Genomic DNA, 16,287 nt, shown 5'->3' with positions numbered 1-16,287 from the left:
TGAATTCTTGGAATCAACCTAATGGTAATGATATACCATCAACCATAATGGTATATCATTCCTTCTGATACACTGATAAAATTGATTTTTTATATTTTATTTAGATTTTTAAAATCTGCAGAAATGTAATTGATCTAGTATGGTCACTTGGTTGGGGATGGAGGTTCTATCTGTGTGAAGTTTATTAAAGTTATGTTACTTTCATAAAATAATGACTTTACATATTTGAAATGGTCTGAGATAATTTATTGGTTTTTTTCCCTGGTTTTTTATTAGAACATGTTTATAGTACATGTTTACATTCCTTGTGGGGAATTGTTGCATGTATATAATACATCTTATTTCCCCTTTTTCATTCTTTTTCCATTCCCTCCCTTCCTCCTCCATCCATCTCTTGATCCTCATCATTTTTTGTACATGTTCGCAATAAATATGTTTATATTGCTTGTGTGGAGTTGGTACACATAAATAACAAATCTTAATTCCTTTTTTAATCCCCTTTTCATCTCCTCACTGCCCCTCCATCTCTTGATTCTCTTCTTCTTTAAAAAGATCTATCTCCCTAATTCCTATTATCTATCTTTTATTTTGCTCTTATTTTATACTTGGGTTTCTCATATAAGAGAAACCATGTGAAATTTAAGCCTATGTATCTGATATATTTCACTTAACATTATAGTCTCAAAGTGCATCCATTTTCTTACAAGTGACTCAAGCTTTTCTTTATGGCAGAGTAGTACTCCATTGTATATAAATACCATATTTTCTTTCTCCATTCATCTGTTAATGGACATTTAGGCCATTTCCAAGATTTACCTATTATGAATTATGCTGCTATAAACATGTATATGCATGTATCACTGTAATATGATGTCTTTAACTTTTTCTGGAAGATACCTAAAAGGAGAATAGCTGGGTCAAATGGAATTTGTTTCAGTGTTTTGAGGAATCTCCATACTGATTTCCAAAGTGGCTGTACTAGTTACATTCCCACCAACAGTGTACAAGGGTCCCATTTCCCCCACAGCTTCTCCAGAATTTGTTATTATTTGATTTCTTGATGATATGCATTCTTTCTGGGGTAAGATGAAATCTCAGTGTGGTATTAATTGGCATTTCTTTAATGGCCAGAAATGTTGAACATTTCTTCATATATTTATTGGTCATTTGTACTTCTGTGAAGTGTCTATTAATTTCACTTGCCCATTTTTTGACTGGGTCTTTTATTTTGTGGTATCTCATTTTTTTGAGTTCTTTATATATTCTCGATACTAGTTCTTTGGCAAAATTTTTTCCAATTCTGTATGTTGTCTTTTCGCACTGTTGGTTGTTTCTTTTGCTATGTAGAAGTTTTTAATTTGTTATGATCCCATTTGTTGATTCTTGGGACTGTATCCTGTGCAGTGTTCTGTGCACAAGGCCTTGTTAACTTCAAAAGTTTTACTTATTTTTTTAAGTGTCATCTTTAATTGAAAAGCTAACAAACTGTCTAGTTACATTTCTCCCCCAAACCACAAAGTTGGTAGTTACTGAGTCCCTAGGGAACATACTCAAAGCTGAGAAGATTAAAAATTTTAAAACAAATAAAATAAGACCTCAGGTCCAACTAAGGGAGCCCTGCTACATACAGGCCTATCTATACCAGTGATACTGCTTGACTCTGGAGGCTGGAAGACATCCTAAATAAACCCACTTGGAACAGTTATTTCAAGTAGCCTTTTTCCAGTTCCCAACTTCTGAGTAAAGATAATATTTTGTTAATTCTATTTCAGAAAAAGTTTTGCAAATTGTTTTATTTACAATGCCAACTTTTAAAAGCTCACTAATGTCAACTGGACAATAAACTAGAAAGAAATCACTTTACAAAAAGAGGGAAAGCTCAAAATGTCAACTTTCTACAGAGAACCCACAGTTGCATTTTATTCAGAATATTTGCTCAGACTAGAAGAAATTCAGCCATTGGTTTGGAATCTGTACTGAAAGTACACATGCAATGAGAACAATATTATGCTAGTACAACTGATTTGCTGCTGCATTTGTCTACTGTTTGTCTAATATTAACAATTGTAAACAGAGCAGTGCAACTAGTATTTGGAACAATCCTTACAGTGTTACAGTGTCAGGCACAATGTTTCACTTCTCTTCACACCACTGGTTCTCCTTGCGTACCTGGGCTTCCTCCTCTTCAGTAAAGTCATTTTTGATATTGAAGATCTTACAAATCTCCTCAGAAGTTTTCCCCTTGATCATATTGGCAACAGTCTTGCATGTAACATCAAGCAAACCTTTGACTTCTAGGTAGTTTGCTGCCAGAATAAGTTCAAAAAGGGTTCCTTAGTCAACTTTCAGGAATTCTTGGTCCCAAACAGGGATATCATCTGTTTGTTTTTCTTTGTTCTCATCATCCTGAAGAGGAGGAGGGTCATCCCTGTGGTGGGTGCACCACTGAATGCCCTTTTTTAATATTGCTGCATTAACATTTGGTAGAGGAACTGGGTCATTATCTTCTTCATCATCCATTCCCAAATCTTCCAATATGGTCTTGATTGTCACAGACTGGCAATTTCAACATTAACTTCAAATATCTCTCCATCAGAACTCTGCAACTTAATTGAAGGCATGGTGCTTGGTCTCTAGAGGACGGTGGGCCCGACTGAGGGGGATGAGCACAAGTAGCCGAGCCCACACGGAGGAGGACGGCGGCGGACGAAGCCACTACCAAAAGTTTTACTTATTTTGTCTTTCCATCAGGTTGTTTCTGTTTTAATATTTAGTTCTTTAATCTATTTTGATTTTAGTTTAGTGCATGGTGAAAGATATAGGCCTAGATTCAATCTTCTGCATGTAGACAGGCAGTTTTCCCAACATCATTTATTTAAGAGGCTATTTTTCCTCCAGTGTATGTTTTGGTCAAAGATCAAATAGTTAAATGTGCTTGGGGTTGTTTCTGCATCCTCTATTCTGTTTCATTAATCATCATGTCTGTTTTTGTGCCAGTACTATGCTGTTTTTATCATTGTAGTTTTGTAATATAACTTTAAGTCCAGAATTGTGACACCTCCTGTTTTGTTCTTTTTACCCAGGATTGTTTTTGTTATTCTGAGTCTCTTCTGGTTCCAAAAGAATTTTAGGATTGTTTTCTCCAGTTCTGTGAAGAATGCCTTTGGAATTTTGATTGTGGTTGCATTAAATCTGTGTATTAATTTTGGAAGTATGGTCATTTTGACTGTATTGGTTCTGCCTATACAGGAACAGGGGATATCTTTCCATTTTCTGATGTCTTCTTCAATTTCCTTTTTCAGAGTACTTTGTTTTCATTGTAGAGGTCTTTCACTTCCTTAGGTTAATTCCTAAGTGTTTAATTTTTCTTGGTGCTATTGTGGATGGTATTTTTACTCTAATTTCTTTTTCAGTGGGTTCAGTATTAGTGTACAGTAATGCTATTTATTTTTGTGTGTTGATTTTGTATCTTGCTACAATACTAAATTTGGTTATTCATTCTAAGAGTCTTTTGGTGGATTTTTTTGAGTCTTGTATGTAGAGGATCATGTCATCTGCAAATAATGATAATCTGACCTCCTCCTTTTCTATACATTTCCCTCTTATTTCTTTTTCTTGTCTAATTGCTCTTGCTAATGTTTTGAGTACTAAGTTGAACAGGAGTGTTGATTGTGGACATCTTTGTCTTGTTCCTGATTTTAGAGGGAAAGCTTTCAGCTTTTCCTCATTTAATATGATGTTGGCAATAGATATCATTAATGGCTTTCATCAGATTGAAATAAAATCCTTCTATACCTATTTTCATAAGTTTTTTTTAAATCATGAAAGGATGTTGTGTTTTGTCAAAGGCTCTTTCTGCATCTAGTGAAGTGATCATGTGATTTTTGTCCTTGCTTCTCTTTATGTGATGTATTACATTTATTAATTTGTATATGTTGAATTATCGTTGCATCCCTGGGATAACCCTCTTTGGTCATGATGTATGATGTTTTTTGATAATTTGTTGCATTATGTTTGCCAGTATCTTGTTTGGGAATTTTGCATCTATATTCATTAAAGAGATTGGTCTACAATTGTCTTTTTTGGTTGGATCCTTTTCTGTTTTTGGAATCAGGGTAATGATAGCTTCTGCAGATGACTTGGGCGTACTTCTTCCCTTTCAATTTCATTAAAAATCTTTAGTATTGGTATTAGAACTTCCCCGATGTTTTTGTAGAATTCAGCAGTGAACCCAGCCAGATCTAGCCCTTTCTTAGTAAAAAAACCTACTGCTTCAATGTCATTGCCTGTTATTGGATTATTCATCATTTTAAAATCTTTTGGTTCAGTTTTGGTAATTCATGTGTAGCTAGGAATCGATTTCTTTGGATTTCTCCAATTTATTGGTGTATAGGCTAGTGAAGTAGTTAATAATCTCTTTTTATTTTAGCAGCGTCTATTGTGGTTTCACCCTTTCCTTTTTTTTTTAAATCCAAAATGTGTTTATTGAGATGGTTTCCCACTCATCTTGACTCAAGGCACTCTTTGTGCTGCTTCCTCCTAAAGGAATATTCTTCTGTAAGCCTTGCTTTTCCTTCTGCAGGACAGCAGAGGACAGTGGAACAGCCAACACACAAAACTACCATTTGGGCATGGCTAAAGATCATGCTGATTTTATAGCTTCCTGAGCATAAGAACTGAGACTATGCACCAGGTGCATCTTCTTGTGTTTCCTTTTCTACTTTTCTGCAGAGGGATGAAGGAAATCTTTTGTGAGCAGGGAGAACTTGCCCCTCACCACCCCTGGTGTCTGTGCAGCTGGGCCACCATCTTATCTCCTCTCCACTCATGTCTATGTGGGTGGTCATTGGATCACTGCAGTCCCTGTAGTTAAGATTCTAAGAATTATGGAAGGTAAATGAGAACCCTCTATGATCTGAGGGAGCACGAGGGAAGCATGTAGACAGAAGAGCAAGAGCTCCGCCACAACCTGGACCAAAGAAATCACAAGCCACCCTTTTCATTTCTAATTGGATCCATTTGGGTCTATTCTCTCCTTTTTTGGTTAGGATGGCTAAGGGTTTGTCTATTTCATTTATTCTTTCAAAGAACCAATTCTGCGTTAATTCTTTGGGGGGAGGCATCTCAATTTCATTGATTTCTGCTCTGATTTTTATAATTTCCTCTTTATACTACTTTTGAGTTTGGACTGCTCTTGTTTTTCCAGGACCTTAAGGTGCTGGTTATTTGGGCTCGCTCTGTTTTTGTGATGTGGGTATTCAGAGCTATAAACTTCCCTCTTAGGGCTAATTTCATTGTGTCCCATAAGTTCTGATATGTTGTATTGGCATTATCGTTTAGTTCTAGACACTGATCTCTTCTGTAACCCACTGTTTATTTAAAACTGTACTGTTTAGTTTCCATGCATTTGCATAATTTCTGTGTTTTCTTTTGTTATTGATTTTTCTTTTTTGTTTTGTTTTGTTTTTGAGGCAAGGTCTCCCTATGTAGTTCACGCTGGCCCTGAACTCACTATGTAGCCCAGGCTGGCCTCAAATTCACAGCACTCCTCCTGCCTCAGCCTCCTGAGTGCTGGGATTACAGGCATGCACCACCATGTCTGGCTTTTGTCATTGATTTCTAACTTCACTGTGATATGATCTGATAAATGCGTAATATAATTTCCATTCTTTTACATTTACTTAATCATGCTTTTTGGGCTAGTATATGGTCTATTTTGGAAAAAGTTCCATGTGCTTCTGAAAAGAATGTGTATTCTGTTATTGTTGGGTAGGACATAGATATCTACAATCTATTAAAGCCATTTATGTGCTCACTTCGGGAGCACATATATTAAAGCCATTTATTTGAAGATTTTGCTCAACTCTGATATTTGTTGATCTTTTTGTCTAGTTGATCTATTTGTGATAGTGGAGTATTGAGATTCTCTACTATAATCGTGTTTATGCTTATCTAGTCTTTTATGTTCAGTAGTACTTGTTTTATAAAGTTGGATATGCTGTTGTTTGGTGCACATATGTTAATAATTTTTATCTCTTCCTGTTGGATTGTTCTCTTAACCAATATATAGTGACTTTCTTTGCCTCTTTTGATCAGTTTTGGCTTAAAGTCAACTTTGTCTGAATATAGGATAGCTATGCTTACTTTTTTCTGGGCTTTCATTTGATAGAATATTGCTTTCCATCTTTTGATTTTTAGTCTTGGCATTTCTTTTTGGGTTAAATGTGTTTCTTCTATACAGCCTACCATTTGATTTTGTGTCTTGATCCATTCTGCCATCTGTGTCCTTTGAATGAGGAATTGAGACCATTTACATTGAGAGTTATTACTGAAAAATACGGACTCATTCCTGTTATTGCTTTATTTTCCTGTTGCTGATTCCCTATCTTTCCCTTCTACTTAACTGCTAACCCTAGCTGGTATATTCATTCTGTTGGACCTTTTTCATTGTTAGCTTCATGGTCTCTTTCTAGTGTATCTTGAGAAATTTTTGGAGTGCTAGTTTGATAGTTATGAATTTCTTTAGGTGCTCTTTATAATGAAAGTATTTAATTTCTCCATTAATTTTGAAATATAGTTTTGCAGGATATATCAGCCTGGGTTGCACATTGTTTTCATTTAGGGCTTGAAACACTTTACTCCAAACTCTCCTGGCTTTTAATGTTTGTATTGAAAAATCTGCTGTAATTCTACTGGGTTTTCTTTTATAAGTGATTCATAGCTTTTCTCTAACTGCTTTTAAAATTTTGTTCTTGTTTTGGACTTTCAGAATTTTTTTTTTAAAACAGGGTCTCACTATGTAGCCCAGGCTGGCCTTGAATTCATGGCAATCCTCCTGCCTCAGCTTCCTAAGTGTCAGGACTACAAGTGTGCACCACTATACCTGGCTATTTCTAGGATTTTGACTATGATGTATTGTGGAGAGGTTCTTTTCTGAATGTGACTATGTGGGGAGTTCTATATGCCTTACTTGTCTGTATGTTAAATTCTTTTCCCTTATTTGAAAAGTTTTCCGTTATTATTTCAGTAAACAGTTTTTTTATACCATTGTGCTGTCTTCCAATTTTTCATTAATTCCAATTAATCTTAGTCTTCTTTGTGTCATTTTAGGAGCTGATGGATCCATTTTTCATGAGGTAGCTCTCATTAATTGGTCAATGACAATAGCCTTGTCCTCTAGATGTGATTCTCTATCCTCACATTGATCACTTCTGCTGCCCGTACTTTTGATAAAATTTTTAATTTCCTGAATTTGTTTTTGGAGTATTTTATAGACTAATTTTTTATAGACTCTAATTCTTTCCTATGCTATTCATGGATATTTTGCATTGTTTTGCTTAGCTTTTTATTAATGACTTCTGTAGATTTGCTGCTCCTTTTGTTTATTTGGCTCAATGTCTTGTTACTTATATCTTCAGTGAGCTTGCTAAATGTCTTATTGATCTATTTTATTATCTCCCCCAATATTATTTTGAATAATTTGAGCATGTGTCATTTGGTTTCCTCCCCTTTGATGCCACATAGATCAGCTTTGCAGGAGTTGGGAGCTTTGGAGGCATTTTGTTAGCTTGTATTCTCATGTTTCGTGTGTGTTGTGTGTGTGTTTGTTGAGGAGTGCAGGTCGATTGTAGTGGAAAGTTTTGTTTCTAGTATGGATTTCTTAATGTCCTTACTTTTCAGTGGTGGCCTCTGGGTATTGCTAATTATTGAACTTTGCCTCTGTCCCAAGACCAAACCACTTCCCTTTACATGAAATGGGAAGTTGCAGCATATTTGTCCAATTGCTCAGTTTTCAGGAATACAATACAGTATTATTAATGATCCCAAGGCAATTCAGATATTGGCATCCCAAGAAAACCAATTAATAGCAACAGCTATGTTACTTTGGCTATGGCTTTAAAATCAGCATCAATTATAGAGTCAAATACAAACTGAATATCAACAAACTCTAAGGCCCAATAAAGTACCACCCTTAACCATAGAAAAGAGATCTATAACTATAGTATGAACACCAATACAAACCAAATATTGACTTACTATTGACTACTGTAAATATTTACTAAATGGAACAAGTTTACCTCTACTAACAATAGAACAGTATTCAATAGCAATAGCATAAATTTATTTAGCCACTGAGAGATTCATAAAGTTTAGTAGTTATACTAGTAAAGGTGGATGGGGATGGGAAAGCAAAATTTGAAAAATTTATCTTTGGGCTATGAGGAGGAGAGAAAAGTGCGGTAAGATCTCCTTAGGAAGAATAAAAGGAAATGAATAGTGATAGAGAAAAGTTGCAAGAAAGAATGAACAAGAAAAAAGAGTAAAAACAGGAAATAAAAGAAATAAGGAAGAGAAAAAAGTTGAAATGAGAAAAGAGAAAAGGAGATTAAAGAAGCTACGAGGAAAAAAGGGAGAAAAAAATCCACCCCCCAAACTCAGTGAAAGATAAAAATAATGCAAAATAGAAATACCAAAAAAAGAGTCAAAGAAATAAAAACCTATATTAGTGAATGAGTGGTTTCTTTTCTAGATCTGCAGTCTTAGGATCAGCCAAATATGATTTTCTATGCCTAGGTATAGGGTCTATGGGTTTTTGATGTGCCCTCCCTGCTCCAAAGCTCTCTCTGTTCCTTCCCCCCAGGTTGTGGTTACTGTAGAAGTCAAAACACATCCTTGCTCTTGTTGGTAGATGGGGAACACAGTCAGCCCTCTGGTCTCATCTGTATGTAGGCTACAAGGTGGGGGTTTGAGTGGGCTATTGGACTTAATGTCTCCAGCTGTGGGGTTTGGTTTCTCCCTTTTCTCCTTGGGCATTATCCTTGTCCAGGATCAGGTCAGTTGGTTGATCTTCACCTCTGCTGCCCTATGCTGTGGAGAAACAACATGTATGGAGTTGGTGTGTGGTTGCGTGCTTGCATCAGGGGCCATGTCTGGTAGAGATCTGCTTGGTCACATGGGGCAGGGGCACCACTCCTACCACTCAGTCCTGCTTGCTTGTATGGGGGAGGAGACAGATAACTTAAATAGCATTAGAATCATATATTATTTAAGGGTTAGATAGATCTTAATTGCAAAACTGAGCTTACTGACTTTTAAAAAAGTAGAGAATTATATTTTACAATAAAAATTATAACTGGTATATTTAAATTACTTATTTCTTCTTAGGCCAACTTTGATGATTGTTTGATTGGTTGATTGTGGTACTGGGAATCAAACCCATGGGCACTCTACCATTGAGCTACATCCTCACCTTATTTACTTTTTAAAAAATTTACTTTTATTCTTTTGATCCTCCTGCCTCAGTATTTTTTTTTTTTGTACTGGGGATCGAACTTAGGACCTTGTGCTTGTGAGGCAGGTGGTGGAACCACTGAGCTAAATCCCTGGCCCAGCAACTTGTATTTTTATAATCAGCATTTTTGTACATCCAAGACTTGCTGGTGTACATGTAAAAGTCACTTAACTTTGGTCTTCAACCATCCCTATAATCCTGCTCAGTGGGGTAGTCCTGTGCATGTCTATCTTAGGCAGGTCTTGGAAGGAAGTCCAAAAGTCACAAAGACAGTCCCAGTTGGGTACACCAGACCAAAGCACTCATCAACACTTCAGTCTTCATTAGGAAGACTACTTCTCCATCTACAGTAGGTGGTAGGTAGACGAGAGTCTTGGCTTTCTTTTGTGGTTGCAGGTGATGATTTTATTTTTGCCCTTTTCCCCTATTCCCTTCCTCTCTATTTTTCCTCTTCCCTTGCCCCTTTCCCCCTTCCCATTCTCTTCCCCTCTTTCTCCTCAACGTGTTCTTCCTCCTCTACATTTTCATTGTAAAATAAAAAACAAACATTGGAAGACTGAATAAAATAAATGCATAACTTAATGAATTAAGGTAAGGCCAATATCCTTGTACTAGTTACCCCCTTCAAGAAGTAGAAAACTTGTGTCAGTCATTTGAGGAACCCCATCCATGTGTCTCATTCGCATTGTCCCTCTCTTTCTCCCTACAACTATCTTGACTTTTTCAGTAATCCCTTTCTTGTTTACTTCACAGTTTTACAGCCAAGTATGCATTTCTATGCATGATATTTTATTCTTGCCCATTTAAAATTTTGGCATGCTTTATTTTTTCAATTTTAATTTTTTATTCACACAATAGATTCTTGGAGTGTTTTTAAAGTCTTCTCTATAGTTTTTCCTTTACTTCTTTCCTTCCCTTTCCCCACTTCCTTCAGAATTTAACTTTTAAAATACCTAAGATATCTGATCTGCAGTTTCTCAAGACTTAGATGTTACCGACTACATAGTCATGTGTAGGTCAACATATTCCTTTCTGTATTTTCTGAAAATTGCAATCTGTATCCAAAAATTTATCAAGATTCTAGTAGTGTTGTATTCTATTATCAGAAAGCACAAGATTTCAGATTGTCTTCATTTTTTTTGTGATATTACTAGCATTAAATGCCTATATCCATTAACTAATTGGAGGATACAAAATGGTTATATACAGGATATATTTATATGCTAGAATATAACCATTTTGTTTACATTGTCATCTGGAATTATTTTATAAAAAAGTTCTTCCTCTAATCTATGTTTTGGTCATTCTATCAAAAAAACCATAGATTTAGGTGATGATACTATTATAGGAAAAGATGGTATAAATTCTTGATTCTTTCACTTTTATTTATTACTTTTGAAGATAATAAATTAATAAGGTAATATAATTCTCTGAAAGTGACTAGCTTTTTTTCAGTCCTTTAAAAAGCAGTAGTAAAATACATATAACAAAAGTTACCATTTACTGGATTCCCAGTGTTGTTCAAACATCACCACTATCTGGTTCAAGGTCCTATCACTTCAACAGGAAACCCCTACTTATGTATTAGAGGACTGCCTCTTTCCTCCTTTCCCCATATTATCTCTATGTATTCTATCTCTATGTATTCACTTATTCTGAATATTATGTATTCACTTACTCTGAATATTTCATATAAATGGAATCATATACTATGTGTGGTCTTTCGGGTCTGATTTAATCAACTAATTTTTTAAAAGACTATGAATTCATAGATCTAAACCTATTTGATGGGTTTCAATCAATTATAGATACTATGTTATGGATTTCCCCCCAAAACTAGATGTCTTTCCAAGACCTCATATGGTCAGAGGTGGGGCTTTTGGGAAGTGACTTGATCATGAGTGTGCGATACTGGATCATGCGTGTGTGACACTGGATAGTCCACTCTTTAGTTTGGCATAGTTCTAGGTGTGAATGATGGACTTGCTGAAGAGGGAAGACCCACCCTGGCTGTGGATGGCAGCGACCACTAGGCTTGTAGCCTGAAAAGGGAAAAAAGGAAGGGCTGTACCACCGACCCAGAGGGCTGAGGAGGTGAGCCATGTGAGCGCCATCCCCCTACCCCCACTCCGGCTGTGCTGAGCCATTACCTGGATCCACACCACAGAGTTGCAGGGGTCATAAAGGACATTGTTCTGAGCTTGAGAAGATAGAGTAGAAGTGAACAACAGAAAGAGGGCCTCTCTGAGGCCCCTTGATGAAAATTAAAGCCCACCGGAAAAGTGAAGAAAATCTCTACAATAAAGGCACATCAGATCACCTTAGTTGGGGGAGCAGCAGTGTGGACCTGAGCAGTGGGGCTGCAAGCAGATCCCAGCCAGGACTCTGCCCTGACCCCAGAGGCTGGGGCACATCAGCCCAAGCCAAGGGCCTGCCTGGAAAAGAGCTGCACAGGCACACAAGCAACAGTCAGAGGTTCACCCCAATACTATCAGTAAGTGCATGAGACCCTAGCCAGAAGCTTGCTTACACAACAGAAACTGGAGTGCAAAGCCCCCAGCCAAAGACCCTCCCAGACAATAGCTACATAGGGGCTCTAGCCAGTGGCACACCTAGATATCATCCCAAGTGTGCACAGGCCCCAGCCAGAGGGCAACCCAGACAACAGGTTAGCTCAGGGATCCAGAAGGCCACCTTTCTGAATCTAGGAATTAGTGTACCAGTGAGCACCAGAGAAAAGGCAGCTCTGTGGCTTGCTGAGAATTGAAGACCACTGGGTGAGCAAAAAGTTGCCTCAACAAAGGCACAGCAGGCTGCATCTATTGAAATGGGAAGACACGTAAACAAGCCTCAAAACCAGACTTCCAGATCACCTATGGCAACCCCAAAGGGAAAGGAGATGGAACAATCTGATACTCAACCACCTGGACTCCATGAACTGGCAAAAAAAGAGGATCTGGAAAAAATGAAATCAGAAATAATTTCTCACATAACAGCAGAGATTGTGCCCATAGTGGAAGACATGATTAATAAATATAGAGCAGACACTGATAAAAAAAAAATAGAGGAGCTGAGGAACATGATGGAATCCCAACATAGGAAACAAATGGAATCCATAAAACAGATGCAAATAGATTTCCAGGAGATTAAAAACTCCATTAAAAATTTACACAGCAGGATGAGTCAATGTGAGCACAGAATTTCAGATATAGAAGATAAGATTGCAATTAATGACCAGGAAAAGAAAAATTTCTTTAAAATAGTAAGGGACCATGAGAAATCAATCCAGCAGCTGCTAGATGAAGCAAAGAAGAATAACCTAAGACTGATCAGAGTCAATGAAAAAACAGGAGAGAATGCAGACGACAAAAAAAAAAAACACCAAACTTTTCACAGATGTGATGGTAGAAAACTTCCCAAATTGGGGAAAAGAACTTGACATACACATAAGGGAGGCATACAGGATTCCAACTAGCCATGATTAAAAAAATCTAAACATAGGCATATAATAGTTAAGATTCCAGAAACCCAACAGAAGAACAAAATTCTACAAGCAGTTAGAGAAAGGAAACAAATCACATGGAAAGAAAAGCCCATCAGAATCATAGCAGACTTCTCAATGCAAATCCTCAAGGCAAGAAGAGCTTGGAGTGACGTATTCCAAGCCCTAAAGGAAAACAGCCTCCAACCCAGATTGATGTACCCTGCAAAACTATCTTTCAAAATTGATGGAGAAATAAGACACTTTCATGACAAAGAGCACCTTAGGAACTTTGTGAATACCAAACCAGCACTCCAAAAAATTTTAGACAATATCCTAGGCAAAGACAATGAGGACCACAACCCCAGGAAGCCCAGCAGAATGAATCCATCTGGCATGACAAGAAATTAAATGCAAAGGGGGAGAATCCAACAAAAAGAAAAAGTCATGACGATAAGTCAATATGTATCAGGCTATAATTGTCAGTATTAATGGTCTCAATTCACCAATAAAAAGAAATAGACTGGCAGAATGGGTCAAGAAGCAAGATTGAACAATATGATGCATACAAAAAAACACTTAATTTAAAAAGAAACTCATACACTGAAAGTTAAAGGGTAGAAAACAATACTCCATGTGACAGGAACCCCCCAAAAAGCAAGAGTAGCTATCCTCTTTGCAGATCAAGTGGATTCCAAATAAAAATCTGAAACACTTCTGGTCCCAAGAATTTCAGATAAGGGACAGTCAACCTGTATGTACAAATCTATTGTGAACATGTGTTTTCATTTCTCTTAAGTAAAAACTTAAGAACAGAACTGTTGGTTCTTAACAGTAATACAAGAAATTTCTGTATCGTTTTTTGAAATGGTTTTATCATTTTACATTCACATTACATTAGCAGTATTAGAAAGTTCTAACTGGTTCACACCTAAGCTGACATTTGTTCTTTTAAAACCTTTAACTTAATCTCCCTAATGAGTGTATAATATGATCTTGTTATTGTACTGATTAGTATTTTTCTGATTCTAGTGTTGCACACCTTTCCTTGTGCTGTACTGGCTATTTATCATCTTCTTGTGTCTATTTTTTAATTGGGTTGTCTATTAATGAGCTGTAAGAGTTATTTACATATTCTGGTCATAGGTTATATGTATTATAAATATGTTCGGGTTAAGGACTACTTTTCATTTTCTTAACGATGTCTTTTAAAGTTCTAAATTTTGATGGGCTCTCATTTATCAATTTTTCTCTTTTATACATCATGTTTTTTGTATCCTAGGAAATTCTTGCTTACCCTAAATTTATGAACATTTTCTCTTATAATTTCTTCTTAAAGTTTTATAGTTTTAGTCTTTCATATTTAGGTTCATAGATCCTTTCAAGTTACTTTTATGTATGGAAATAAAGGGTTGAGGTTAATTTTTTATGTAGATACCAGGTGTTCTAGTACCATTTGTTGAAAACATTATCTTTTCCTCTGTTCTTGAGTTGAGTTTACAGTCTATAAAATGTTAATGTTATATAATCATTCAAGAATCAGTGGACCATATATGTGTGGTTCTATTTCTAGATTCTGTTTTATTCCATTGATCTATATGTCTTTCCTTACACCAACATTGCCTTGATTACTGTAGCTTTAGAAGAAATCTTAAAATTAGGTACTAAATGTCTTCCAACCCTGTTATTTTTTTTATTTTTATTTTTCCAGGTCCTTTGTATTCCTACATAACTTTTAAATTTCAATATCCAATTCTTCATTTATAGCAAGCATACATAGATCTGAATTTTTATATATACCTTGTGTTTTCTAATCCTGTTAAATTCAAATACAAGTTCTAGGGGCTCGTAGAGATTTCTTAGTATTTTCTCTGTAGATGATCATTTCATCTACATATAAAGATTTTACTTCTATCTTACCAATCCTATGCTATTCGTTTATTTTTATTGCCAGACTATTTTGGTTTGGGCCTGTGTTTCAAAGTTTAATGGACAGATGAAGAGTAGGCATATTTGCTCTTGTTCCCCACCTTAGGGAGAAAGCATTGTATCTTTTCCATTCATATAAGATGTTTTTGCTGGAAGTATGGAGTACATGTCTTTAATCTGTTGAGAAGGTTCTGTTCTACTTCTAGTCTCCTGATAGCTTTTACCATGAACAGCTGTAGAATTTAGTCCAATACTTTTTCTGCAACTACTGGTAGGATCATATGGCTTTTTCCTTTCCTTTGTTAAAATGATGACTTTTGGGGGTGGACTTTCCAATGCTGAACCAACACTGCCATCCCTATAATAAAACCACTTACTACATACTGCCAGATCTGACTTCTAATAGTTTGTTTGGTTAAACAAATTTTTATTTATGTTTATACTTTTCTCTTCTATCATCTTTATCCAGTTTTAGCACAATGTTGATTTCCTAAAATGAGAGGAGACATGTTCCTTCTTTCTTCTGCTTTAAATGTTTGATATAATTTATCAGTTAAAATGTATATGAACTTGTTGTTGTCATATAGGTAGGTTTTCAACCTAGGAATATACTTTCTTTAATAGGTGCTATTCAAATCATATATATATATATTTTTTTTGTTTTGTTTTGTTTTGATACCAGGGATTGAACTCGGGACCTTGTGCTTGCAAGGCAGGCTCCAGAACCACTGAGCTAAATCCCCGGCCCCAAATTTTATATTTCTTCCAGAGTCAGTTTCATTAATTTGTCTTCCAAGGTACATCTTAGAAGTTGTCAAATTTATTTCAAAAAAGATTTTTGTAATATACTTTCTATATCCTTTTAAATTCTGTAAAATCTGTGGTAGTGCCCTCTAAATCTTGATATTGTAATTTTAAAAAAATGTATAATTGATATTATGTAATAGGAAGAAAAGGTCTAAAGGAGTAGTGGAAGTGGGAGGGGTAGGGGAAAGGAAAGAAGGGAAAAGAAAAAATATGAGAAAAGGAAAAAAATGGAAGCAAAGTCTTTGTAAATGGGGAAGGGTGGAGGGGGTGAAGGAAGGGCAGGGGAAAGGGGAAAAAATAAGAACCAAGATAAGTCATGTAAAGGTACAAGATCCCAAAGATGAATGTAACTGTATTTTGTACCTAAAATGTACCAATAAATTTAATGGAAAAAAAAAAAAGAAAGAGGAAGGTGCTCGTTGCTTCCTGCCTGCTTTACCATGAGCTATTTCTCCGCTGGCATAGTGCCTCATCTTGGAGACAGCTGACTATATATTGAAACCCCTACAGACTGTGAGCTAAAAAAAAAAAAAACCCTTTCTTCCTTTAATTTGTGGGTGTCAGATATTTTGTCCCAGCAATACAGAAGTAACTAAGAGATACTATCTTTTTGAAACTCAAATTTTCCTATTTTTTGGTCAATATGAGCCTTTTAAATTGGCTTTTGGGTTCTTTGGATATGATCACATGGTAAATAGTATTACAGGATATTCTAGGCATATTGTGTACATTCATTGCTGCAGATCCAGAAGCAACTATTTCTCTAAGAAACTCATAT

The 16,287-nt window shown here is 36.0% G+C and overlaps 1 long non-coding RNA gene and 2 pseudogenes across 1 annotated transcript in view; 1 reads left to right on the top strand and 2 right to left on the bottom strand.

The window, feature by feature from the left end:
• LOC147826979 (uncharacterized) overlaps nucleotides 1-16,287 on the top strand; it is a 131,777-nt gene that overhangs the window by 93,169 nt on the left and 22,321 nt on the right. The gene's annotated exons all lie outside the window — the stretch shown is intronic.
• On the bottom strand, nucleotides 1,839-2,621 carry LOC101709674 (S-phase kinase-associated protein 1 pseudogene; annotated as a pseudogene).
• On the bottom strand, nucleotides 4,027-8,814 carry LOC110347987 (small ribosomal subunit protein eS27 pseudogene; annotated as a pseudogene).

Source organism: Heterocephalus glaber, unplaced genomic scaffold (assembly GCF_053883595.1).
Source record: "Heterocephalus glaber isolate CG9 unplaced genomic scaffold, H.glaber_assembly_v1.0 deba00001457, whole genome shotgun sequence".
Lineage (NCBI taxonomy): Eukaryota > Metazoa > Chordata > Mammalia > Rodentia > Bathyergidae > Heterocephalus > Heterocephalus glaber.
Note: the sequence above shows the minus strand (reverse complement) of the source record. Positions and strands in the feature narration are given on the sequence as shown.